At 44.3% G+C, this 27,514-nt stretch overlaps 1 long non-coding RNA gene across 1 annotated transcript in view; it reads right to left on the reverse strand.

Moving 5' to 3' along the window:
- Positions 1-15,927, reverse strand: part of LOC122406797 (uncharacterized) — a 118,200-nt gene extending 102,273 nt beyond the window's left edge. The window contains exon 1 of the long non-coding RNA XR_006260074.1: positions 15,818-15,927. This is a non-coding gene — a long non-coding RNA (uncharacterized lncRNA). The remainder of the gene's footprint in view (positions 1-15,817) is intronic.
- Positions 15,928-27,514: the final 11,587 nt, after the last annotated feature.

The following is a 27,514-nucleotide window of genomic DNA, read 5'->3' on the forward strand; positions in this document are numbered from 1 at the left end:
CCGATCGAGATTGAAAGCAATTTTTTTTTTTTTTCGTAATATTGCTGTGAGTACGTGAATCTGATTTTGCCAATAATTTTCGTGAGGAAATCTAGTTTGCTTGTGTCACCTCGCGAATCTGCCAGGGATAACTCTTGCTTCTGTAAAACGTTTTTTTTTTTTTTCATAAATTGACTGAGAATGAAAAACAAGTTATCGTGGGATGAATGATTGATAAATAAATTGTGTTCAATTTTTGTGTCGCATCTCGTGACACGAGGGGTCAGGACAGCAGACCATCGAAATTGAAATAGCACCGATGTTGAGATGTGCGCAAAGGTTTCTGGGAGAAAGAGATTTTTCGGGGGCTGTGAACATGACGGAAATTGCATTCGATTGAATTTTTGAGAAAATTCAACTCCACGAAGAGGCGTACTCATTCATGGAGGAACAGTTTGTGGACTAATTTAGCTTGATATTATACGAGAAAACGAAGTAGTATTAATTTCTATGAGGATCCCCGACCTCGAATTTCGTAGGAGTCAATGAACCAAGACCGGGGAATCAATCCTTGAGGGATGTGAGGGAAAGTTTTGAGTCTGTGAGGTGTGATGGTTTTACAATGGGAATCAGGGGCGCGAAGCTCATGAATATATGCAAGTCGCGAAGTCGAGTTGTGGAAAGAGAGCGAGGTAGCTTTGGCGACACAGGGAAAGAGAGAGCCAGAGAGACACGGAGCGAGGCGGGAGGGAGGGAGGGAGGGAGAGAGAAAGCGAAAAATTGGAACGAGAAAGATGTAGGAGAATGTGTGCAGAATAGAAAGGGAGATAGCGGAAGGCATTGGGAAGTTTGAGTATGCAGCTCTATCCGCTATTCCGCTCAGCTGACTTCGATCAGTGGCAACGAATAGGAATGGGCGAGGAAAGAGGAAAGAAGGAGAGTGGAGAGCGAGAGGGCGCGAGGGAGGATTTCGAACGCAGCCACCAGTGACGTCGCCAGTTGCGCCACCTCCGTCCCTCGCAGCTTTGCGAAAAGAGGGGGTTGATGCAGGTCCGGGCGCACTAAAGGTATAGACGAGTACGTACAGTAACGCTCCACAGTGGCTCATGTTCCAAGTTCCTCTCTCTCTCACTCTTTCTTTGTGAGGGTTGAAACACTGACAAACCCCGTGCTCCGGACGATCACGAGGCCAAGAGAACGGCGAGGGGGTTGAAACGGAGTTCGGAGGCCGACGTCGCGGCTCTTACATATTTATGTCGCGTTCTACACTTCTACACCTCTCTACGCGCAAGCAACACCCCCGACATTTCAAGATATCTCCACGTGTATTCACATAGACTGCCGAACGAGCGACCTTGTCGTCCAAACAAACTCCACGTGGTACTACGCTTGATCTCATCGTCCCCGCAGTTGTACTTTATCCAGTCATGAAACTTTAGCTACGAGTTCTTACATTTGGATTCTATTAGATAAAACGATCCAGGAACATTCGAATTTTTTTGGATACTGGAATACTGGCAATCGAAAAGCATCGTTTCCCAATGCGCACACGATGACTGATAAATTATTTTTTATGCCTGCGATTGGTGAATAGAAACACAATTCCACTCGATTAATCAGAAGATGCTACAAATAAGCCGGAAAAAATGTTCACGTCAGTTAAAAACTCTGAAAAGCCGGTGCGTTCAACAATTCTTTTTTGGATTCGGGAAAATGACAATTAGATTTTAACGATCGAACAAAATTTATTTATTATTTATGTCTGTCACAACATAATAAAAAAAAGAAAACTTATCTTTTATTTTCGTTTCTAATAATCGCTTTGAAATCCTTTTCGTCTCATCGGATTTATTCTTACGATCGTTCGATCCTTACTCACTTGAATTCCACGATCTAGCTCGAGAAATATTTTGTTCGAATTATAGTTGAAATTTCAAGATAGAATTCCAGTTCCAATTTCTCGACACAAGTATTCCTAGAAATTTCTCGAAGTCGTTTCTAGAAGAAAGTGTCCATATCCAGTTGTTAATCATATTGGACGAGATCAGAGGCGAACTTCGTGACAATAAAAGAGACGAAAGAGATCTCAGAGCTGTCGAGACCGAGATGGAGCGGCTGCTTGAAATAAACTAATAATTTGCATACTTGGTAGAGTCTGTTGCAGAAGAACGAGAAAGAGAAAAATGCAGAGAAAGAAAAAGGGGCACGGAGCGGTGCTTATTCTCATTTCCATATACGTTGCACATATAGACGAGAGAAGAGTCATTTCTCGCTACCATCTCGACACACCTGTGTGGAAAATCTATGTATAGATGACACATATAAGCTTCTTTTATGGAACAATTATTGGCATGGTGCGTCTTCGCGGAAGCAGAAGATGGAATCTTATAAGACTGCAATGCCATCGCGACAAATTTCGATCGTTGAATTTATAATTTTTCATTCTCAACACATTTAGGTCGCTTATCTATGCTCGTGAATCAATAAGACACGCGACGAGGGGGGGGGGGGGGGGGGGGGCACATTTAAATGGAATCGTATTTTGGTACTTTTCGAAACGACTTTGGAAAATGGGAATAAAATATTTCGTCATTTCCGCATATTTTTTCATCTTAGAAGTATTTTTAGGCTTTTCATTAAATAAAATCCTCATTTTATCGAAGAGGCTGAAGAAAATGAGGGAGACGATAAATAAAAGGGGAAAAAAGAAGGAAGCAGAGAGGGACCATTGTGAAGAGAAGGAGTGAAGAAAGACACGCGTGTTGTCACGGACGAACGCAGGATGCGCGTGTCTTCCCCTTGGATTTGCTTATATACATACGACGTTCCGGGTGTTGTGCGACTTGGAAAACGTCGTTCGGGAGAACGCTACACGTTCGTGACGTTGTCAGTGACATAAAAGTTGGGTGAGAGAGGATCGACCGTTTCCGCTTCATACCACATTGTTTAGGCACATCCAAGATTATGAATATGCTGGGGAAGAGAGAGAAGGGGAGAGGGAGAGTTTCGGAGCGTGGGAGTCGGATTCGGGCTACATTAGTATTTAGCCGGATAAAGAAAATATTCCAACAGGATTAGAGACACAACGAAGCGAAAAGGTAAACAAAAAAATTGTCACTCCACTGAAATCAGCATAATTTCTTATTTATAGAATTCACGTATTTTTTCAAATTAACGTCAAATTAAGCATCGACTCACATTATCTTAAGGATCAATAAATTTGTCAAAATATATATTTTTCCAATTATAAGTATTACGGAATTTTGATGAAGCGATCAACACTTCAGAATTGAGAGGAGCAGTATCTAAAAAAAAGTGCGACGCTGAAATATCTGCAATATTTGCAACGATAATCTGGAAATGAGAATTTTATATCATCACCTGTCAACCATTATTCTCGAATGTTCATGTCACTCAACAAACAAGTAATATTCTCGGTCACAGAATCGAGGATAGAGTGCTCTGGTAAAGTTTCAAATTGATAATTACCATACGCCTGACACGTCCAATGTTGAACGTGACACTTTTGGTTCTTAACACAACGCACTCGGCTAGTGTCAACTTGGTATTAAAGCACATATCGCTTTTCTCTTTATTAATCCTCGCTGTCTATTCGCGTATTGGATTATTTCGTCGGGCGTTCCGACGCGTCCGGCTCACAATCAGTGTCCCCACTGATTGCCCCAAAAAATATTGAAACCCGAGTCTTGGAGTGTGGGGGACGCGGCAAGTTCGTAGAAAAATAAATAACTTCGCTCAACTTGTTTTCCCGGAAAACCGAGGTTTTTTGTTATTATTGATATTATCACTGTATGGCTCGTCTGTCAACGAGGGTGTCGGGGATGCCCGACGTTCCGCGATATATGCACGGTGCGGATGGCCAATCTTTTTAATCATCCCTCTCAGTACACTCTGAGCGTTTAATTTTCGTCACGTTGATTAGTCCGAGAGTCGATCCAATCAGGCCATGCGACCAACCAAGCGCAAAGTGAAAGAGCGCATGACATATCCCATATAGGTATTATAGAGGTAGCTTTATGGAATGAAATACGTAGCTATACACGCGGGCCTTTTATCGAATCAAAGGCCAAGTGCTTCCTCGCGTCGTCGGTTTATGACCACGTATACCTGCAAACTCAGGCAGCCGTGTTGTGTACATTTTTTATTTGTTTCTAGTTCATTTCCTACTCAATGCGATGGAAACGAAAAAAATATGACACTAAAACAGGATTTTGATGAGGAACTCTTTACCGGAAATCATCTCAAATGCCAGGCACCACGCCGTCGAATATTCGACAACGAAATATCGAATAATTGAAGTTTCATTGACAGGAGAGGGAGAAATGATGCGAGATTCGAAAGCACGATGAATCTAAATTCAACAGCCTTTCAAACAATTTTGAAAGATTGATTTAGAAGCAAATGAACCTTTATTCTGTTGATCAATTTAATGTTTGAGATTCGTCTCATTTGACCTCAGTCCTTAAAATCCTCACAGTTTTCGAAACTTGCAAAGAGTCACGATTTCCGGAACTTTCTGATTTTTTTCTAATGTAATGAAAATAAGCAGAAGACTCGATCATTTTGCCGCAGTGATATAACGAGCACTCTCATATGCGACGGAATATCGGTAGCAGTATGTCAGAGGGTCAAGTGGTCCTCCATTGTTTACGTCGTCGTTGTCCCCACGAACGTACATGCATGATGTCATAATTATGACGAGAGTGCTCTTTAAGTTATCTCTGCATGCTGCAACAGAACAGCTCCCAATAATTTCACCTTCCTCTTTTTCTCTCCCCTTTTTATACACGGAGGAAAGAGAAGCGAATATATCACGATGAGGATGCTCTCTCAGCAACGTTTCTCCATAATTGCATTATCGCAGAGAGGAGAGAGGAAGCGAGAAGGAACATGCACTTGGGCACGGGACGCGTGCTCGCGATCTCAACTGCATTCGAAGTGGCCTCAGTATTGCAACACCACGCACGCACATACACCGGAGGTAATCGTCCGCACCTCTCTCTCCGTAATTACGTACAATGATCCACTGGTCAACCTCATAGTCTCAATATATCTACCTATCTCTGTAGTATCTCGTTGAATAAAACCCGCGCATGCAACATTATATTCCATCAGGAGTTTTCGCATCCCCTGCTGCATCAAATTCCTCATTAAAGTGCTTCATTTTCATCAAAATTCTCCAAGTCTACTTGGAAGGAAAATAAAGCGAGGAATTTTATTTATGCTGTAAACTTTCATTCTGATTTTTATGAAAAATATTTTTCCGATCCATTTGAAATTCAGTCAACATTTCTTGTGATGCAGAGATTCGTTTGTTCGTGGGAATAATAAGTTTAGGGAAGAAATTCCTGCATCGTTGGTAAGATTGTTTTTTTTTATTGAGTTTTCTGATTTGCCAATTCGGGGGTTACTTTAATGACGGTTGAATTGGGATAATGAAATGATGGCGGCTCGGTTTTTCAAGCTGATGAGCAGTTGGTAGCGATTGGAGGATTGCTTAAAAATTGAACGGAATCGCGATGGTTGAGTGAATTATAAACGAAATAATAAGCATGTAGGTACCGGTGACTGGTATTTTTATTTATTTTATTTTTCACTAGGACCGTTCTCACGTGACGGTCTGGTGGCACGATGCCAGAGCACAGCACGTGCTCTTTCGATACGAGGCCACCCAGTAAATTGTCGATGCATCGTCCAACGAATCTTGGAATTCGCCAAAAATCCACAAACTTATGGAACGAGAAACTCTGCCGAATTATAGCGAGAGGAGCTGGCTCGAACGCCGCGGCGGCGGAGGGTGCTCGGTAAAAAAGTGAAGAGAAGAGAAAATAAGAGAGCGCCCTCTTTCCCTCTGATTCTCTCTTTCTTTCTCATTTGCGCGATAGGGATTTGATACTAGGAAAGCGAGACGTCGAGCACGGTGGGGAAAGGAGTTGGATATAGAGAGGAGATCCGAGCGTGCAGAACGCGAACCGGGTAAAGCGCTCAACTGCAATTTTTCTCGCCATATACGTGACGGGAATGGGAATAAAAAACGTACGCTGGCTAAGGGAGTAGGACCGAGTAGGTTTGCGAGCTTGGGGAGGACTGGGGACGGCATCAGAGGCAAGGGAAAAAAGGCCTGCTGCGAATTTCCTTCAACCGAGAATAAGAAAGAGAGTGTGTGTGAGAGAGAGAGAGAGAGAGAGAGAGAGAGAGAGCTTGAGACGACGATAAAGAATGAGTGCTCGGCTGTCGTGACTAAAAGAAAACGTCCGGATCACTCGCAAGGGAGTTTCCCGTCTCAGACTATTCTCCGAAGTGATCATCATCTCTTTTACCAAGTTGTTTTAGACGCTAGTCATCGGATTCATCGGTTACGAGAGAAAAAAATGGCCGGTACAAGTGATAATGACGACGGAAAATTGAAACAATCTTCCAAAAAACGCTCAGGAAACAACGTTTCATTTTTTCTCTCATCAATTGAAGAGAAAGTCTTTTTCAAGTTCTATTTTTTTAGTAAAGTCTTGAAATTAATACAGAGTTTCAATGATACCCGTATCAAATTTTAAAGGATCCGTCTTATTTAGATAAACGTGTTTAAATACGAAGAAAAATACAGAGGGACTATGCGTAAAAAATCATTTATCTTTCCATATGAGGGATTCTCTGTGAAACCGGCCACTTTTTTTCGACCATCTCAGATCTACTTCATAACCGGTTATATCAAAGTACTACTGAAAGACACTCTATGCGAATTTTTTCAGATTTTTAAATTCATAATTTTAGAAAATACCGTTTTTTTTCAAATGAATATATCTCGGAAACTTGAAGTAACTGAAAAAAAATGTTTTTACATAAAAGTTGTAGTTTCGTGTTAGCTTTCAAGCGGATGCCTCGAAATAATTTTTATGTTCTGGTAACGATGACGTTTACGAAAAAAAGGGAGAATTATTTTTTTATTCAGAAACAGCCATTTTTTTTTAGCTGAAAAAATTACAGAGTTTTCCAATATGTCTGACGATACCGCAAAAAAATCGCTAGAGTGACACGGATCGAGGTACCGGGTATTGGAAAACTCTGTAATTTTTTCAGCTAAAAAAGTGGCTGTTTCTGAATAAAAAAAATAATTCTCCCTTTTTTTCGTAAAAAGTCATCGTTACCAGAACGTAAAAATTATTTTGAGTCGTCGGCTCGAAAGCTAACACGAAACTACAACTTTTATGTGCAAACATTTTTTTTCAGTTACTTCAAGTTTCCGAGATATGTTCATTTGAAAAAAAAACGGTATTTTCTAAAATTATGAATTTAAAAATCTGAAAAAATTCACATAGAGTTCTTTTTAGTAGTACTTTGATATAATCAGTTATGGGGTAGATCTGAGATGGTCGAAAAAAAGTGGTCGGTTTGACAGAGAATCCCTCATATAAGGAATGAACACTTTTTACGAAGTTTATGAAAAAGTACACAATAACAATTATAACGAAGGTTTGGGAAAAAACTCGAGACGATTATCTTACTAGTAATAAAGATATATTACGTTAAAGATTGAACGAAATTGATAACGAACACTCGTATAATCTCACATTTGCTTATTTCGGCATTTCATTTCTTCTTGGCTTGGCCCATTCCTGTCATAGCGCCTTCTGTATTTTTATTAATACTTTTTTCTTGATCCATTTCCCTTTGTGTTTGCCCTTTGGGCTCTCTAATGCGATTTTTTACATAAAAAACTATAGTATTTTGGCCAGGATCGAATGAAATTTCGGGTTCGGTCAGTGACGGATCTCCGATTAATTAATGGCTCGTAATTTCATTCGCCAAAAAATAAGTTGGGAAAATTTATTTACAATTTCGAATAGATAACTCTGACATTAATTTAGAGTGATGATATCTTTAATCAGGAAGTAAAAATCGACCGAATTTAGACGCACCCATAAAACACGATCCTACGAGCGTGATCTACCTTAAAAAAGTCGCGGTACTCAAATTCTTTGAATTACGTTTCGACGAAAATGCAAATATTTTCGAGCGAAAAGCGCATGTGGTCAGGGAAGAGATTTCGATGGAGCTCATCTCAATTTTGTTTTGCCTGCGATTCCTTGACAGTGTGTCACGCAGGAACTGGATAAAGAAAAAGAGAATAAAACCCCAACAGATTGCGATAATATTGGGCGCAATATACGAGCATATACAGCAAACGGATAATACAAGAGAAAAATAAGAAAAGAAAAGAAAAAAACAAGGGGAATTGTGAAGCGAGAGAAGAGACGATATCACGCCGGCCAAATCAGACGATATCGGAGATCCACATTAGATCACTAAGTCTGATTCGCATTGACGCGAATCGTGCCTCCGGGGCGGAAAATATGATTGCTTTGACTGGTTGCGAGAGTTTTCTAGGCGGCACGTCGTACGGCGTGTCGAGGGTGGGATTAATGCTACCCTCGGGGATCCTCGTGTGTCTCTATCTTCGTGCCAATATTCTTCTTCGCTCATTCACTTTTTCCACCTATATTTCCGGTAAAATTTATTCTTCACTTTGAGCAGACACGTGCCCGTGCGCAAGGGGCCGTTTCTCCTTTCACCTTGCTGTACCCAAATTAGGGCTTGATAAAATCTTCCAAATTTGAGGAGGCTCGTTGCGACGACAGAAAAAAACTTTGGAGGGATATGCGGCTCGAAAGTGGCCGGGGCACTCGGAACAGGGGTGCTTATCCGCAGCGTGAGATTGGAGGAAACGGAGAAAAAAGTAATCCATAAAATTCGTTTCGATGCTCGATCGCATTGGTGACCAAAACTGAATCCATTATATACATATTCACAATCCCTTCTTTCCCTCGACGATGCCTCATATCGAGGCTTATCCGAATCGATAAAAACTCACTGTATTGTGAAACGCCATCGATAGACGAACTGTGACTTGCATGCGGCCACTGCGTGTGCTGGACGATATGAGAGCGAGGAGAACGCGAGAAAGAAAGAACAACAAGAGTCTGAGAGATGAAAGAGTATGGCGAGTAGTGAAGAGAGTTTGTTGGGAGCCCGTGAGCGGACCTGACTGTTTTATTGTGTCACGTGCAGAGGCACAAACGGCCAGCCCCATATATCAGTCGCGTCAGAGGGGAGACGTCGATATCCCCCGATCAATCATTAATAAGGCCTGAAACCCCAAATACATAAGGCAGTGGCTTCGTCCCGCTTCACTCCGCTTAGCTCCGTCACGTTCACCCCTTATAACTCGGCTACACGCCTCGCCATCGGCCCCCGAAGATACGGGGAAAAATAAAAAAATGTATTCCCGAATTTATATGTCCCATAGCCACCGATTGATGGAATTTTATATTCCTCTACGTGATTTCTTGTATCACCAAACTCAGGCACGCCGATTTATACCCATTTTCGTTCTCGTATTTTCGTGGCACCGCGCGGTGCATCAACGTCTAAGTGTGAGGCTTTTCAAATATTCAAGAGTTTCGCTTCTACGTTTATTCCGTCGAGAAGTAAACATCCGCTGTAAATACTTGAGGGAAAACTTCGTGGGCGTCGTAACGAAACGAGTCGCGTTTTCGTTTGCGCACTATTTTATTTGCATGGCTTCATTATTATTTTTTTTTCTCATTCGATGTACGACGGTGTGAGCGAGTTTTTGAGAGGAGAAATATTTGAATCGCATCAGGGTAACAAGTTCCATTAAATCCACGATCGTAGAACGAAGAGAGTTTCGTTTTCATGCTTCGTCATCAAAATCAATTGTTTTTTGAAAATTTAGTTCAAACAATTGGTGGAATCTCCGTTGCTGATTTAACTAGCTGGTAGCTCATCGTGGAAGAGGAGACTGTTTCAAGCACGTCTGGGATCCCACGTGGAATGTGTAACAAACGTAAAAAAAAAACCCTTTCCAATCTTCGGTCTCGGCGAGCAGGCGAAATTCGGGTATCCCTTCGTTCTGCGAGAAATCCCGTGGGAGAGCTCTTCACGCGGTCCTTCTCTTTTGCTTTCTCTGTGTCTCGTTTCGTCACTCGTATGTATGCATAGGATAGGAGTATAACCAGCGTACGGAATAGCTTCGATTTGGAAACGAGGAGATATCGTTGCGGTTTAAAACGTCGTTGAGTGCGGTGGCCGGTCGCATTGCCAGGGTTCTGGAACGACCCTCGTACCACGCTCCGAGCTTTCGAACCCTCGGCCGGGTACAACGGGTGCGGGGATTTTGTGCGGATCAGCGGAAAGTGAAGGTTCCCCTGCACCGTTTTTTTAACCTTTTACGCCCGCTCTAACTTTATATACGTGCGGATGATGTGAAAGTCTGGCTCGAAAAAATGATGTGGAGAAAGCGCTGCAAACGGAACCGAAGCGAAGCTAGACTAGAAAAAGTCAGAAGAGGTTGTAGCTTGGAATAAAAAATAAATCTGAGGCCACTTGCTTCTTGATTATTCTTCGTGTTCTATTGGGCTTGAAAGTGCTCGAAAAACCGATTAAAAAAATGAGTAGCAAGGTGCTGCGATCCCTTGGACCAAACTCGTGGTAGAAATCTGCGCGAACGTGCGCACCGAAGTGCTCATCGAGCTGGGATTGGCTTTTGGCATGGCGAGATCTGCCACTCGCTTTCTCTCTCAGTCTCTTTATCTCCTGACAGGCTTCTCTTTCTTCGCTGCTATTTCCTCGGGCAAGATAATCAATCTACAGCCACCTCTCTTCGCCCCAATCTTTTCTTCTCTTCTTTACTCTTGGTCTCTCCTCTCTAACTCTCCTGACTACCCGTACATGCATCCTCATCTTCCTCGCTACGGAGAATCTTTTTTTCGCCTCCTATCTATCCCTCCTCATCTTTTTTTACTTTCCTCCTTTCTATCTCTGCCTCTCTCACACCATCCGCTAATCCTTCTCTCGCCCTTCTCGATGATTCCCTGCTCGATCTTCTCCTCGTTGTAGCCTCAGGGGGCTCCGAGGTGTGCGCCAACTCTTACAGGTACTCCCACTGTAAAAATCTTCCTCACACACTCCATGCTAAAACCCTTTTCGAGACGATCATCGATCTTCTATCAGCTGCGAAAAATGAATTCGTTCAATTCTCGAAAGTACTATATTTTTGGTTTATTTCTATTCCGAGATATTCAAACGAACATCAGGACGCATCGATCCTTCTATTGCGGTCCACATTTGAGTCATCGCGCGACAGCGAATCCGTACTTTAAGGGCTTTTCGCTCCCATCACGACCCGCGTTTACGGAGCCGCTTCGTTACCTTCATTTTTCGCAATTTTGCGAAATGAAGTTCCACCTCATAACTTGGCACTATTTGCTCTCCACGACTCGTCGCGGATCAATTAATCGAAACGTAAAAAGGCGTAGCAGGGAGGTTCTACTGGCTAGAATTCTCATACGAGTTAGTTTATACGTTTTGTCCGGAGAAGGATCGTGAAGCATAACGTACTCACAGACGGACTCTCGGCGAGAATATTCGCGGTTGTAAAGCACACCCTTAAGGAAGACAAACGGGAGTTCAATGCCGGTCGCGTTCCGCAGCGCGGTTTGCATCATTGATGATAGCCTCTGCTCTATTCCCCGAACGGTGCTGCACACGAACACACCCGGACACACACTCACGTGGCGATATATAGAAGCGAGCTCTTTCTCCTGCTCTAGCGTAGTTTATCTGGCCATAACTGTGAAATATCCTCTCGGCGCAAGCGGGCCTGATTGGCGGCAAGTGTTCCTGGCGAGAACGGTAAATCTCAACCCCACGAATCTCACATTCTAGCCGCCCCGGACGGACCCCACCCTCTATTATTGCCAGCCGAGAGATATCCAAAAGCATACATTTCCGCTCTCGTTTTTTCCGACTCAGTAGTTTTTTCACCTTTTCTCGAACACGTTGAACGACGACATCGAGCAGCGAGATGCTCCTAATCCGGGCTTTTACCGTGATGAAAAAAATGGAAGGATTCATTTCGTAAATTCTCTTAAAAAGTGGAAGGGTCTCTGATGAATGGTGCTTCTCCATTTTTATTATTTGCAACAAAAGCCTCGAATACTTGGAAGGATTCGCGATCGATGAGCGAGAATTCGCTTTTCCTTCTGCTACGACATTTTTATGAGATCCGTTCGACCGCGATATTTTGAAAATACGACGAAAACAGCGCGTTGCGACGATATATCCCGGCTGTGGAGCAAGAGTTTGAGAAAGGATTTCGACGCTGGAAACGAAACACCGGAGAGTTTTCGATTCGCGCCAGGTAAAACGCACCACTGGTCCACCGGGCCAAGGAAAGGAGTGCGGGGGTGAAGAAATCGAAAGTCCGGGCGGTGTGTGTGTGTGTGTGTGTTTGCAAGAGAAACCGCGAAAGAAAAGGACACAGAAAAAAGGATGGCTATGCTTGAGGGTCTGGAGCGCGCATTCGAGGGATCTTCTCTCGTGTGTGCCCTTCGGTACTGTAACAATGCAATGCGCCTCTCGAATCCACCGCGCCCCCGTTGTCTCGTAAATATAAATGATGCCGCGACTCGGTTATGGCCGTGCAGCTACCGTGCACCCTCTCTTGCCAAACTTCAACACACTTCGAGGCCCGCCAAGCATAGAAACACGGACACCCGTATACAGGCAAACATAAACATAAACACAAATATACGGGCACGAAAATCGCGGCGATTCTTTTGCCCAAAAGTTCCGCCCAGCGTGCGCTATCTATCTTTTCCCTCGTAGCCTCCCCTCCTCCCGCTTCCTTCCTTCTTCGTTCATTCTTTCTCACTCCATACCGAAAACACCGATAAATCGAGTACCTTTGATCGAGTATCTTCACCCACATTCGCGAATGTATCGGCTTTTTCGTCAGTATAAAAGCTCCGAGGGACGCAAAATATTTCAAGTTTTTTCTCCGCTGTGCGCAAAGTCGATTGTGCGAATGCCTCAAATGACGAATGCCGTTCGGTTTCCCACTCCAAGTCCCCGTTTTCCCTCTACGCTACCGAGTAGCCTTGCCGAGTGTCGAGACAATAAGAGGAAAGCCACGATGGAAATTAGTTGACCAAACACATATCGGAGTTGATTGTCATCGTGCTTAAAGTCGCCATTATTGGGGTCTCTCTCAATAAATGCCAAATTTTAATGGGGCTCGCGAAAACATCGGCAAGCTCCGAGGGAGACGACAGGTGTAAAAGAGCGAAAGCTAAAGAGAGGAGAAAAGCATGCATCACTTTTTCGTACACATTATTTAGTATAAAACGGATCTTGCTGAGATTGCGTGGCAATGACGGCTGAATTGCAGCATAATATAATATTTATTTCATGCTCCATAATGGCCGATGTTTATCATCGTGAGCAGCCAGGTATATGGCTGTTCGATCGTACGATCTCACCTCTGTCGTTTGGAAAGGGAGGCAGAGAGAAGGGAAGGAATCGTCTCGAAGGAGCAGTGAGCGAGGCAGAGTTTCGGAGCGCGCGGGCGAAAGAGAGAACACGAGATGCGGGCGGTTTGCTTGCTTCCAGCGGAATATATGCCAGAGTAAAGAGAAGAGTCCGTGGAAAGGAGATCGAAAGGGTAAGAGGAAGAGAGGAAGAAAGAAGTGGAAGGTGACGTGAGAGGTAAAGGTGGATATATGTGAGCGCGCACAAGGATAAGACGAAGGTGGAGGCTGGATCGAAGAGGAGAGAAGCGAAGATGCTCTGGTAAAGGAAAAAGAGGGCGGGACGGTCCATTAGGCGGTATCGGGACCATCGCACGGTAGCACCACGCTCTCTGCATCTCAATGCCCACACGGCACCCGAGAGCTCTCTCGCGGATACGTATAGGGCCGAACTCGAGATTTTCGGAACCCTTTCGATCGAGGGAAGAGCGATAGCGAGAGAAAAATGCCAAAGGGAGTCCAAAAATGTGCAAACGCCGGCCAAATCATTCGTCACCCTCCCCCCGATTTTTCTGTGCTTTCAGGCCGAGCCTGCTACTTGCACGTCTTCATGATGCGGTTCGCGATGTGCTTGGCTATTACCCAGTCGAACCCGAGTCTAATGAAACTCAATTTTACGAAGGAAAATTGGATTACATCAAAGTCACGATTTATCGTAGACGAGAAATCGGCGAGAGATCCTCCAAGGATTTATAAGCGCGCGTGAGTTTGAAAAAACTGGAAAGATATCGAGGAACGAAACGCGAATCGAAGGCAGCGGCCCTGGAGTCGAACAACACCGGTAGCCCCCGCGGCGTTGTCTTGTGATCCTGCGGCAGCGAGGCTCACCAGCCATAGGCTCGACGACGACCACGACCACGACGACCACGAACGATACACTCCGGCCACGTGAAGCACATAAGCAGTGAATCCTCGATCTTCTCATTCTCCTTCGCCTTCTCTCTCCTTCGCTCTCTTTCGTTTTAACCTTCTCTATCTGGAGTGTATCCTGCAGGAGGATCCTGCTGCTGCTGCTGCTGCTGTTGCTGCTGCAACGGTGGAGAGAGGCTCCGCTCACTCCCACTCTCTTTTCCTCGTCGAGTTCTCCGATAAGCTTCGCGGCGTTCTCGATTTACGGGTACATGCATCCATGACTGCCTGCCTGCTTGGCCTCCACACACGAGGGGGATGATTGCCCGAGAGCTACCGTTGGAATGTCGATTGGTGGCGATTCTACTCAACTATTTCGAACCGGACCATACTTTCCGACCACTTGATTACACTTTAATGGAGACTTCACCGAGGAAACCAGCTTTTTAAAACTATAAATATTGTATTAATAGTGTCCTGTTCTCGACAACACGTGGCGAGCCTTCCAGGATATCCTTGTCGCCATTCCGATGCTGAAAAGCAACGTCGAGGCAACATATTTCTTCGGTGCAAGTTTCTTCTTTTTCAATTACCATCAATAACGCACCTGTGCAATTATGATTTATTAAACGCACTTCTCTTTCCCTTAAACTTTACAAACGGGGTACCGAAGGCATATAAGATCGAATAGTCAATGGTTTGACCAGTCAGAGGCTGAAGGGGATAAGAAAACGGATATCCGACAGGAAATCGAGGAGGTTTTGGGGTAGGGCGCGTGGCAAGCTCCTTCACTTCAACTTGCTTTATCGCCTCTCACTCCCAAGTGGTCTGACTCGCTTCGGATTCGAAAAATCCATTAGCCCGTAGCACGCCGCGGTCAAAAAGCCCGGGGAATGGGAGCTGATCTCGGGGTGGGTGTTCGAAGGAGGAACAGAAACAGAGAGAGGAGAGAGAACTGGCTATCGAAGCATACAAGGTCTGTACGATTGGTACAAAATACTGAGAGAACTGGCACGACGCTCCGGAGAAAAGGGCGGTAGAGGAAGAGCGAACGGAGAGGGAAACAGAGCAAAAGAGAGAGAGAGAGAGTGTAACGTTACGCGAACGTGATTCCGCTAATGGCTGGCTTAACCGGATTATGAGGAATTAAATTAAGGGAATTTTGTTTGTTTCGCGAACTGGGAGGACGCGGCTGTTCGTAGCCTGTGTGAGTGTGTGCTAAGCAAGCATTGGGAAGCGTTTCCACTGCACTGGACAAAACAGTCGGTAATGTGTCCACTTATAATGAGCTGAGAGAGCTTCTCGCGAAAAAATAAACGTCCGAATCTCTTTCGAGTACCAACATTTACGATTTACGAGGTGACGGAAAAAACGGAATCTGACGATCAGCGTAAATGTGCACATCCACAGAAACTTTCCAATCATTTTTTTCAATTGTTAATACTTAGAAGACAAATTTACTGACTCTGTATCGATGTTACGAATAATGAAAGTACGAAAAATTCTATAATTTACTGAAAATCTAACTTTTTGGTGAATCAGTAGAAAGGTTCTCGTTCCAAATATCACGTGCATGCACTCACCTCCTTCCATCCCATTCCCTTCGGACCAAACGCGTCAATACTTATCGCGTATTCGCCTTAATGACAGGGCAGCCGTGGAAGAACGTCGTTGGCTTTTATAATCCAAGAACACTGCGGCAAACAAACCTACATAAACCGCGAGTATTTCTCTCTCATTCAGTTTTTTTCACCCGTTCATTTATCTCGAGTATCTCCGTCTCATTTGCTCTCTATATCTGTCGCCCAGCGCTTCTCACACAGAGACTGATAAACAAGCACACAGAGCCAAGGCAAAGTCGCAGCGAGAGCGTTTGCGAAGGAGAACGACGTCGAAAAGGCTGCTCGCAGCGACGGCAACGACGAAGAGAGGTAAGCTGAACCAAGTCGAACGGCGACTAGATTTTCCTGTCAATAAATCAAGTCGATCCGCGCGGGGCGGCCTCGGCATTTCTGCGAGAGAGTCGACGTCGTCGAAGATCCCGCGCCGCCGCCGCCGCCGCCGCTGCCACCGCCACCGCTCCCTGCTTCCTTATTCATACGAGCGAACGAGCTAAGCTCTCTCGTCGGCAGATCCCAGAAAAAACATCATGCCCGGCTACTACCGCTTCCCCTCGATCGTCCCTCTTTCTCCTCATCTAATATATACATACACGTATACGCTTCTTTCTACTATATATGTGCGCCGCCAACTTTTGTTTATACTCTTGAACACGTCAATAGAAGTGATCTATGTTTGCGGTAAGAACTCGCCGCTGAAGTGTGACAAGATCGAGGAAACTCGACAAACAAACACATTTTTTCAAATTACATCACTTTAGTTCTGCTTATTAAGAAAACGTCACTTCTCCCGTTATTCATCCGCGCTACAGTCTATGGGATTCATCATTTTCAATGATGTTATGCAGGATGAGTGAGCGCTCAATATTTTCGAAGCTTTCGTGTGTCAAACGGCATCTCTCGTTAATCTTTCGTTTTTCTTATTCCAGGCAAGTATTCGATTCTGCAAACGCGAAATTAGTGCTGATGAATTCGTCGCTACTCCATTCATGCAGCGACGACTGCAGTCCCATCCACTGTGTATGCACGTTTTCGTACGTAAGCTACTTATATGTATGCAAGGATATAAGGCGAGGTAGTGGGCGGCGGGCTCTTTCATCGCCTCGCGAAACGGATATATCCGAGATGTTTATCGGTAACGTTATCGTGGAATTTCACGCAAATCGCGTCGCTAAGTACGAGGATCCCGTGCTAATTAGAGAGAGCCGAGATTCAAGGGTGCACTAATCGTCTGGCTTGGTAAGAATTCCATGAATTCTCGATTATCACAAGAGATTCAGCTCGTAGTCTGTGCCATTAAATGAAAGGAGAAATACTTAAATTCAATATATAAATTTATGAGTCTACCAAGCCTCGTGTTAAGTTCCAATAATTATATCAAATGTAGAATTTTGTTTTTTTTGCCTTCGTATTCAAAAGCGATGATGGTGGGAGCAATCAATGGACTCTTGGTCTTTTAAATTTGTGCATTTTTTCGATCGAGTGATTACGAACCGGTTGAATCAGTAGCTTATGAATTTTATTTCCCCTACTTTCGCGTAATTAAACCTCTGCAATTGGAAAGTAAATCTTATTGTACTACTCGAATCACACGTACGTGTTTGGAATTGTTTTCTCGAACCAGCGAAGTGGGAGCATCGACTACAGAAAAAAATCAGGAAAAAGTTGGCATTGAGATTTTCTCGTAAAAATTAACGTTCGTAATGAAACGGAGATGATTTTAGCATTACTTTTATTCGGCTTTCACATTCTGACGGTTGTCAATCTGATTCTTATTATAAAACCCCCTTAAATAGGGCACCTGACTCTTAAGTTCACCTTCGGTTTTTTCTGCTGACGGATACTAAAAAAGTTTATCGAAATATGCGACAGAGCCGGGGTCTCATGGCGAGTTATGCTGCTTGTGAAAGATTTTTTGAAATCTGTTCAGTTATTCTCGAGTTATAAGTAGTAAAATATACAGATAGCCGGACCGACTGACAAGCTTTTTTCGCGAGCGCTGTGTATAGAGAAGTTTATATTTCGAGAGCACAAGCATCCGAAGTGAAATAGCGTCGCCATTTAATTGGGGCTCCGTAGCGCGCGCGAGTTTCTGGCATTAAGTATGATGTTGCGTTGAGTTCAATTAAAATGGAAATTGGGGATGGTCTCTCTGGCCATAGCTCTCCTTCTCTCCCTCTCCATCGGGCTCGCTCACACCCGCGATGCTCGTCTCGTCTCTTCCATTCGTTGAGAGTTCACACACCCTTTCCTCGCGCTTTGCTTCTCTCCCTCTCACTCCCTCGCTCCCTCCTCTCTCTCTCTCTTCCTCTGTTTCAGTGCTAACGCTCTCTCATTTTCTCTCGCTTTGGTATTCAACCCCGGCATCCCGACAAATTAATACGTACAAATTACCGGGTGCCCGGAACACGAGACGAAATCAACAAACTCCTCGTTAACGAAACTCCGGGAGAGTCGTCGGTGAGTGAGAAATCGTCAAGGGCCGCTAGATTTTTTATTTTTCCTCTTTTTTTCACCTAACGATAATGATAACTGGATTTAGTGAGTTGTGCCGTCGCACGAGTTCTCCTCTCAATCTCTCCGAGAGAAGTCATCGTAATCCGGTATTCCCTCAGGAACTCTTGACAGACGCGTTAAGAATGTGCGTGTACTTCAGGTAAAATATCGAATGAAAAAAGGAGCGAACGTGTCATTGACTTCGAGACGCCTTAATGAGACCAAGATTAGGAAGGGATCAACGGGACCGCGTTGCTTCTCAGGCGGCAGATAACGGACCGGTGATTAACACTAAAATATCATCAGAGGGTGTCCTGTTCGTCGGTTAATCGACACTTGGTTTTTTTTTGTTCTTACCATTTGTGCATGCGTCAACGACGAAAATAAACCGGAGGAAAGCGTTGAAAGCTCGGGGGAATCGAATTTCACGAACTAAGTTTCGAGTTCCTATTCGCCTGTCAAAGTACAAAGTAAATTCTTTGGTTCTCGTGCCCATTCTCATTTCGTGTTATAACGCAATTTATTTGTCACCTCTGCCAATAAAGAGCGAGGTCAGTCCCGTGGGAGAGAATAACCGCGGGAGGGTTTTCACGTTTTGAAATATTTCGTAGTCGCACGGTTAGTAAAGTTGGAGTGCGAAGATAAGAAGAAGGGGGGGGGGGGGGGAGAGAGAGAAAGAGAGAATAAAAATCGTGTATATATCGAGGAGTATGCACGAGAGCAGCCGGTTCCTTGGTAATAACGGTCTTCGAGTTGGCCGATTTGCAGAGTCGTCGACGTTAAAGGACGGCTCTCGCTCTCGCCTAATGACTATCCTCGAAAGAGTGTACTACTAGGGGCAGTTAAATCGGACGAGTCGAACGCGCCGCGAGCTGCTAAATAGCTTGGCTGCCTCGCCGAACCAAACAGATTTTAAGTGATCTCGCTCTCTTTTGATTCGGCCTCTTGCTCGCTCGCTCTCCATCACTCTTTCTTCATCTCACTCTCGCTCTCTTCCAGTGTGTTAGTTTATCGCGATGGTCCAGGGATGCTGAGCGCTTCTGTTGGCTCGAGAACCAATACAAATCACATCGCTCTGGCTCGAGTAGAGACTTAATAAGACATCGTGACTCGGCGCTACGTCAGGCCCTAAGTGATCGGTTAATTGTACATTAAACCATACATAATAGAATTATAGGCGGAATACGCGATAGACCTGAGCGGCGCGAGGGAGTTTTTGCCCCCTTGTCACGGTGCCTGATCGCTCTCATCGACCGAACGTTCTCGCTTGAAGAAAATAATAAAAAAGGCCCTGAGAAACAAAAAGAAGAAGAAGCTGAAGGAAACGTGCTCGTTTGAATCGAAAGATTCGCATGAGTGGATGAACCGCCACCAGGTGCCGGGCAGCGAGTTCCTCTCATAGCAAGTGCCGCGTCTACCATTAATATCCAAGCGTTTGTATAAAACGCCGATAGAAAAAAGTTTCGCTGGACGCGCCTCGGCGAGGGGGTGATTGAGACATTAGAGACCGTATAATCATAAGGGTCCTCGGTTCAATTGAGAAACGTGATGAGCTAATGAGAGACCGTCTTTGCAAACAGTTCCGTCATGTCTCGGTTTCGCCGGCCAACTCGAGACCATCGAGGAGGCAGAAAGAGGGAGAGACGAAGGAGCACTCGGCTATGCCTGAATTATCATTAAGCTGCGAACTATGCCATAATAGTACCGAGACCGACGTACTGGAAATATCCAATGAAATTCCGCATCCTCCAGAATTTCCGCGACTAGAAAATCCTCTCTTGCAAGTTAAACGCAACGCTCCTGAAGATACTCACTCGAGCGTTGGAGGCTTATAATGAGAGAGAGAGAGAGGGAGAGAGCACGTGACCGATCGATCGCCTCTTGAATCACAGGCTAATTCGACTCGTTTGGAGCAAAATTTACCATGTACAGAGAATCTTTAAGAGAGAAAAAAAGAGACGGAGAGACGCGTTTGCGGATTACGCATTTGTAAAGCTCGAGAATTCCACGTGATAGGGATTCATTAGACCTCGTTAATTAAGACATTATCACGTAATAATGATCTCGAGCGTGCTTTAATGAATGAATGAAACACGCCTTATAAATAATTAATTCGTGGACGATTAAGCCGTGACCATCAGCCGTGGCCGGTGAGCTGACAGAGTACTCACGATCTCATGGTTCGACGTTCAATTCTCCTCGTCTCTATCAACGCTGCATCCTGCCTTCATCTTCATCACTCTCTTTCTCTCGCTCCACTATGCAAGAATACGTGCTACCGATGGATCTACTACAACTGTAACGAGACCACGCATGCGCTGGCTTTTCTCTTACGGATATTCCACTTGATATACTTCATCGCTTGTGCAATTCTCATAATCCGAAAAGAGAAAAGAATGTCCGATCAACTGCACAGTGCCTCAAAACTCAATTCTCGTCTTTGAAGTCGAACGTTCAAATTTTTCACTAGCTTTCCTTCACTAGTCGCGTAATTTTTCAATTCTTTGAAGAAACCCAAAAGTTGGACACGAGCAGTTAAAAAACAAGGGAAATCATCATTAAAAGTTTCGAGTCTAGACTTCGGCTCGACTCAAAAAACCACTTTTAAAAAAAAAGTCAGCTTTCACGTTTGGTATTTCTACCAAATGCAAACGTTGAATACACGGAGCTCAATCGATAAAACAGAATTCAAGGAAAAATCAGGCGTTTACTGAAAAGTCAGGCTTCCGAGCCTGACTTTTCAAAAATACCTGGAAAATCCAAGCACCATCGGGACGACACGGAGGATGTTTCGCGGTTAACCTCACAGGGTTACATATAGATCGTGAATAACGTAATCTTAGTTTAGAAAAAAAAAGAAGGAGCGCATCATACACGTACTTCTGAAACGTAAATAGTAGCCCAACGTGTATGTAGATTTTTGGGCTGTCTCTTCTGCAGATCAGCCTCGACCTTCTATGCCAAGCAAATAAACCAGTTTGATGAAGCTTGTGTGAGTTTGTATATAGGCGTTTTTTATATACAGATATATGGGGAGGTACGACTCAAAAGACGAAAAAGAGTTGAGTCGAAACGATCGGGAAGCAGAAAAGAGAAGACGTGCCAGAGAGGCTCTGATGGTGGGCCAGCTCTGTCTGGATCTCTCTCTCTCTCTCTCTCTCTCTCTTTATTTTTCTCTTTCTATCTTATCTCTCTTCCTCTTTCGACAAGAAAATCGTATACACAACTGTCGAACGGTACCCGCGAAGCCCTCGAGGACATTCTCGGATCATGCCAGCAGTGCCTCTCCAGAGATCTCGACGATCTTTTAGCAACAAATGTGATTCCCTGAAATTGCGTATCTTCAAAGAAAATAAGGCTCGCTCGCTTATTACGTATCCATGACAAAATATCCAACGTTTCTTCAGACTTTCACGACAGTGAGGACCATTTTATTTGGAGAAAAAGAAGAGAAAATATGAGGGCAGGAGAATTGCGGATCATCGGTATAATCGCTTGCTGGGTTTTTATTGGTTTTTACGGCTGATTTAACGTTGATAATAAATTCGAAATCTTCGCATCATTCTGTTTTTCGTGTCTCAATGGTTCGAAGAATATGGAAGTTGGGTTTCATTAAACGCGAACAATACGATAGAGTAACTCTTCCAAAAGACCACCCCAATATGAATAATACTTAAGCCTTTTGCAGACCTACCGCGTGTTTGGCTAAAACAACGTGTAAATGCTCTCGCGAGTAGATGAAAATCACGGAAAAATATGTTAAACGGCCGATGCATTCGGGCTCCAAGTTTCCGCCTTCAACTTCTTATTCTCTTCCTTCTCATTTCGTCGCCTTTCAGAAACACGCGAAGCATAAGGAGCTCGTTCTTCTCTGCGCTCTCTTTCTCTTTCTCTCGCTGCCTTTCTCTTTCTTGGATCTGGTATCGCGATAATGCCCCGCTCCTTTGGTGTCGTGCGACAACAATGCGACAAACGGTTTTGCCACCTATCTTACGTCGTGATTACCATACGATCTGCATATTCCCGTGGCGAAGCCGAGAGAGGCTGCACGGGGCTCTGTTTGTTACTCTACCAGGCTCTCCCGCGAGCTTTCTCTCTCTCTCTCTCTCTCGTTCCTCGTAGCCGCAAAATGCTCTTAGAGGAGTGCGAACACAAGATGCAAGCATCAGCCAAGAATTTCACGAGCACTGCTCCCTTCAGCCCCTTCCTCTTAAAACTCGCGCATCCATGAACCAGGCGCATTGCCCGCGAAACACTCTCTTGACTCCCTCAAGAAGATCTTCCTGTTCTCAGTGCGTATACAGGTTTACATATTTATGTGATTTTCATAAACGAATTATAAGAGGAAAAGAAAAAGTAGTTTAAACGATGAATCAGCTGTTGATTAATATTCAGTTCAGAATTCATCGTGCCTCCGAAACTTTCGTATACGAAACCACGACACGTGTAAACAAACGTTGCATTATGATAATGAAAGAAAAAAAAAACATTGACTGGCTCGTTCGACACATTGAATGGTGCACGGTCAAAAGATCCTGAGACGAAATATCCCGTGCCAAAATATCCTTGGAAAAAATGTCCTAACGACATAATATCCTCGATTTGAAAATATCCTACACTTGTAGGACTGAGTGGCTTGGATATTTTTCCATGTTTGAATGTGTCCGTGTGTGTGTGTATTCTGCCTGCCTGGCATAAATAAATAAAAACAAATAATCATTAAACAAAATTATAGAGGACACTGTATCTCAGGATATTTGAATCAGGATATTTTGTCCTGGGACCTATTGTCACGTAACCCATTGAATCACTGTGAATTTCATTGATTTTATTTGCCATTTGGAGGGATCGTAAAATCCAATTGCTCAGCCTATGATTCAACTTACTCCCCGCCGGTTTCAAGTTTCCTTCATCACAGAGTGAATAAAATGACGGTGAATCGATGAGTTTTTTCGACACCGATCCCCAACGTTTCGTTGTTGCCGATACATTGACAAAACCAAGGGGGTTCGATAAACCAGGCACTAGTAGACTACGAATTTACGTGAGCAAAAGTCAAATGCTAATTGGTATGATTCCAAGTAACGGGGAAGCCCAAGCGCTCAGGGGGATCGCAAATTTTGTGCTTGGCTCTTTCGATCGCGCATGATTGCATCGGCACTGGAATCGGAACGAGAGCGTGGATAAGAAAGCCTGAGATATATGAAGAGTAACGACGTCGCGAGGAGATGGCGAGAGAGAAACTGGAGGAAGAAAGACAGAAGGAAAGAGAGCAAGAGAGAGGGAAATTCAGACACATCGAAGTAGGAGCAAAAGTGAGCGGTGTGCCTCCTCCCGCGGCGTGTGCGACATGTTTTCTATATCTGTGTCCGTCGGTGATATATGCTGAATAAACTTGCGCCATGAAAGAGCTCAGGTGGTTCTCGCGTGTGCAAGAGGGGCACCGCGAGGCGCACCCAAGGCTTTTGATTTGTCACGAGAAGACCTCGATGCTTGCTTCACACGGGTTTCAAGGCATATTTCTGTAGTTTTTCAAAGCGTCGCGCTGATTTTTCCCCCTCAAACTTCGCAATAATCATCGCGTTATCGATGCGCATTGACCGTTAACTCGTTCGCTTTCGATCTCTTCTTCATGGAGAGCACTCGAGCGATTTACCGAACGAAATATCATACGTGAATAATAAATTGTCCCTGAAGTGGAAATATCGTGAGGCAGACCAGTAGCCAAAGGAGAAAAAAATGTTGGCTAAACTATACCCGCGAGTGCTCCGGGCGATACGTGTACGAGTCTTGTCGGCGCGAGAAGGAGCGAGGAACGCTCGCGCGCCCGCGACAGCCATCGAGCAGTCAAGGATGGCCGGCTTACGACGCGAGTCACACACCAATGCATACGCTCCCGGCTCTCCTGCCCTCCATCCTTTCCGCGCGTATACATACACTTTATGTCGCAAACGTCGCTAAGAAAATCAAGCGACTTCCATCCGCCGACGACGTCACTAGTAATTGCGCCGCCGATCTCAACGAGCAGGGGGAACGCACCGGCAAACATTTTCAATCAATCAGACCGCGTCGATTGATTGATACGCAAATATTGCAGTTTTCTATCGCTACTTACTGAATGAAGATCGTTTTGAGGAAAATTATCGACACCGCGAGGTCCAGAAACATTTTTGTTTCGAGGCTCCTTTCTTACAGCCCAGCGTCGTGCCACTGGGCAACGAGAAGCCGATCAAAATTACAATGATTCGTGTTCATCGCTAAGAAAATTCAAGAGTTGGCCTTAGCTCGTGCTTACCGCAGCAAAACCGTTTATAAATACAGATATATTAATCGGCGCACTATCGATCGCACACACGCAACTCCTCAAGGTGCCCCTCTCGCAAGATCGTGGACCACATTCATTAGAACGTACGCGAGAGCGTGGCCATTAGCAATTCATTGGAAATGAAATAGCGTGCATTCGCTATCATCGAGCCCGTGAAATCTGATTTATACAAAGCGCGCTTAGTCAAGTTACAAATTATCTTTTCTCATTCGTTTGAATCGTTCGGCTTTTTTGCAGTGGAGGAAAGTGAAAAGCCACTTGGAAAGTTTTTCACACTTTCAGGGCCCCTCTGCAATGGCGATCAAAAAATTCATCGTTTTCAATATATTTGGATAATTTATAATCTTACATTTGACAATTCCTGGAAAAAAATTATATGATTGATCGATACTCATTTACATGATGAAGCATAATTTCATGTGATACGATAATGAGAAACGCGGAGAGTAAATTCGATGATAATCATCCATACTCATTGCGAGATTGAGAGAGGATAACAAAAAGTTGAGATGGCGAGATGTGCAAGAAGGGACTCACACGGTGAGAGTTATCTTCAACCTTTTACATTCTATAGTTGAATAAAATTGAGCATTTGTAAACTCACCTTGATTATAAGGATCACGAACTAAATAACTGAATCAATCTGAATATAACGGAATTGTGCTTTCCTTATTTTTTCTCAATCAATATCGTTCCTTCTCTATCGATGATCTTTTCTCTACTCCCGGTTTTTTTTTTCTCCGAGACGAGACAAAGAAATAATGTTGTGCTCGTTACCGTGGAAACTACAAAATCATATAGGCTCAGGCTTGTTTTTCTGTGTCGATGTTCAGGTTGTGTGTGCGTTTGGAAAATATATTTAGCATCAGCAGGCAATGAACATTTCTATTTTTTTTTTTTTTTTTTTTTAATCTTTATAATTTAATATCTATTTTAAACAAATCGCAAGTAGAAGAAACATTTGAAAGTAGCAACGAAATATCTTTGATGCAAAAACTAAAAGAATTATTCAGATTCTAGACAGACGAAAGAGATTCGAAAAACCGAAGCACCTTTTCGGCATGAAATCTCGAAAAATCGTCACGAAAAAGTGGTACGGAGCGATGGTAACGTCTGGATCGCGAGTCAGTCTCGAATTTAATTGTACTTATAACCGTGTCAATCACTCTGATACGCTTTGCATGAGGAATGACGAGGAGCGCGCACAGGCAAATGGTGTTGCGTCAAAGTTGATGTGTTTGTTTTATTAATGCGTGACAGGATCGTGGTCGCGGCCTTCGCGACATGTAGCAGCGGAGTTGATACGCACACTCTCTTTACCGCGCACCCACACACCCGAGTGCCCTTTCCCCGGCTTGTGCACAAACGTTTTAAATGTGATGTCAGCATCAAAGTTTAATCGAAGTCTCACAATGCAATCTTTCGATCGCAATTAACAACGATAATGACAATTTTGTTATTATAAAAAGGGAATAAAGCGGAGAAGAAAGCAGACGTAATCGAGTCGCGTTACCATGAGCGTATTACGAATTTGTAACGAATATAGCGATTCGCGGGATTCATTGATCGCGTAGTTCAAAACGGGAGCAAAAATATTGAATTAGACGAAGGTAAATGAAAGTATGGAGAACAGGAGAGAGAGTTAGGAGTGGTCAAAAAACAGGCTTTCGTGAGACTTCGACCGGCCCGTGGCCCACGAAAATTCGACGGTTAATTACGCCCCTGTGACATTCAACGATCGATACAACGTTCCCTCGAAGGTCGCCGAGTCTTTCCTTCTCATGGGCAAGTTAAGTAGAGAAGACTGCGCGCCGCTCCCAAATCTCCGAGACCAGAAGAGAGAAAGAGCAAAAGAGATGGAACTCTTCGTGACGAGAGATTCACGAGAAGACCCTCGGGACATCCACATGGACGCGCTCGTACCCATACACACTTTTTTCGCCGGGCCCCGAAATCGTCAAGAGTTTAGTCTCGTGAAATATACGGCGAGCCATCGATACTCATAGCTTAGCTGAATCGTTATTATTTCACGAAAATTGGCCAGAGTCACGGGGAAGTGCAGAGCGGCGCGTCGAATTTTTTAAGCTGTTCAAACACCCTCAGAGACAATGCACCTTCCACTCGAAAACAACACGCTCGCGCTCTTCCTAATGTTTTCTTCCGACGCAGCTGCCCTCAGAATTCCACACCGAAATCATTAGGAATCCGCCGGGATGCTGATCCCGTGATGCACCCTTTCCCCACTCTTCGCGAACGTTTTCAAGTCGAAAAAGTCGCAACGATCTGTTTCACTTTCTAGATCACAACGCTTGCTTCGTCTCGATCAGCTGCTTTCGTCCAGCTTCTCTTGGACCTGCAGCGTTCTCCCGAAAGTGTGGAATGACTGAAAGGAGAGATTAAAAAATCTTATGAAAGCTCCATGCCACAGAAATCGTCCGGGCTTCATCGTGGAGCAATGAGGCGGCTCGATTAATCGGATTGCCTCGCTGATTAATCTGCTCGCAATCATGTTCACAAGGGAGATGAATTTTGAGAGGATTCCGTTAGGATCGAGGGCGAAGAATGTATCGCCGGTAGCTGGTGGAACACAGCGAGGTTTCATCTCGAGGAGAATAGTGCTGAGTAAACGGAAATTTCCACGAGTTTGTTTCTCGAAGAAACTGGGCAGCGACAGGAGGACGTTATCAATCGATGGAATCTCAAAAAATGCGCGACACGCTTGCAAGCGAGAAGCCTGGAGATCGGAAGTATATTACGAGTTAAATGCCAAGAGCTCGGTGTTTGCTGGTACAACGGGCGGCGAGGAGTGCGATGGCAAAAAACAGAAATATTGAGACGAA

Source organism: Venturia canescens, chromosome 2, assembly GCF_019457755.1.
Source record: "Venturia canescens isolate UGA chromosome 2, ASM1945775v1, whole genome shotgun sequence".
Classification (NCBI taxonomy): domain Eukaryota; kingdom Metazoa; phylum Arthropoda; class Insecta; order Hymenoptera; family Ichneumonidae; genus Venturia; species Venturia canescens.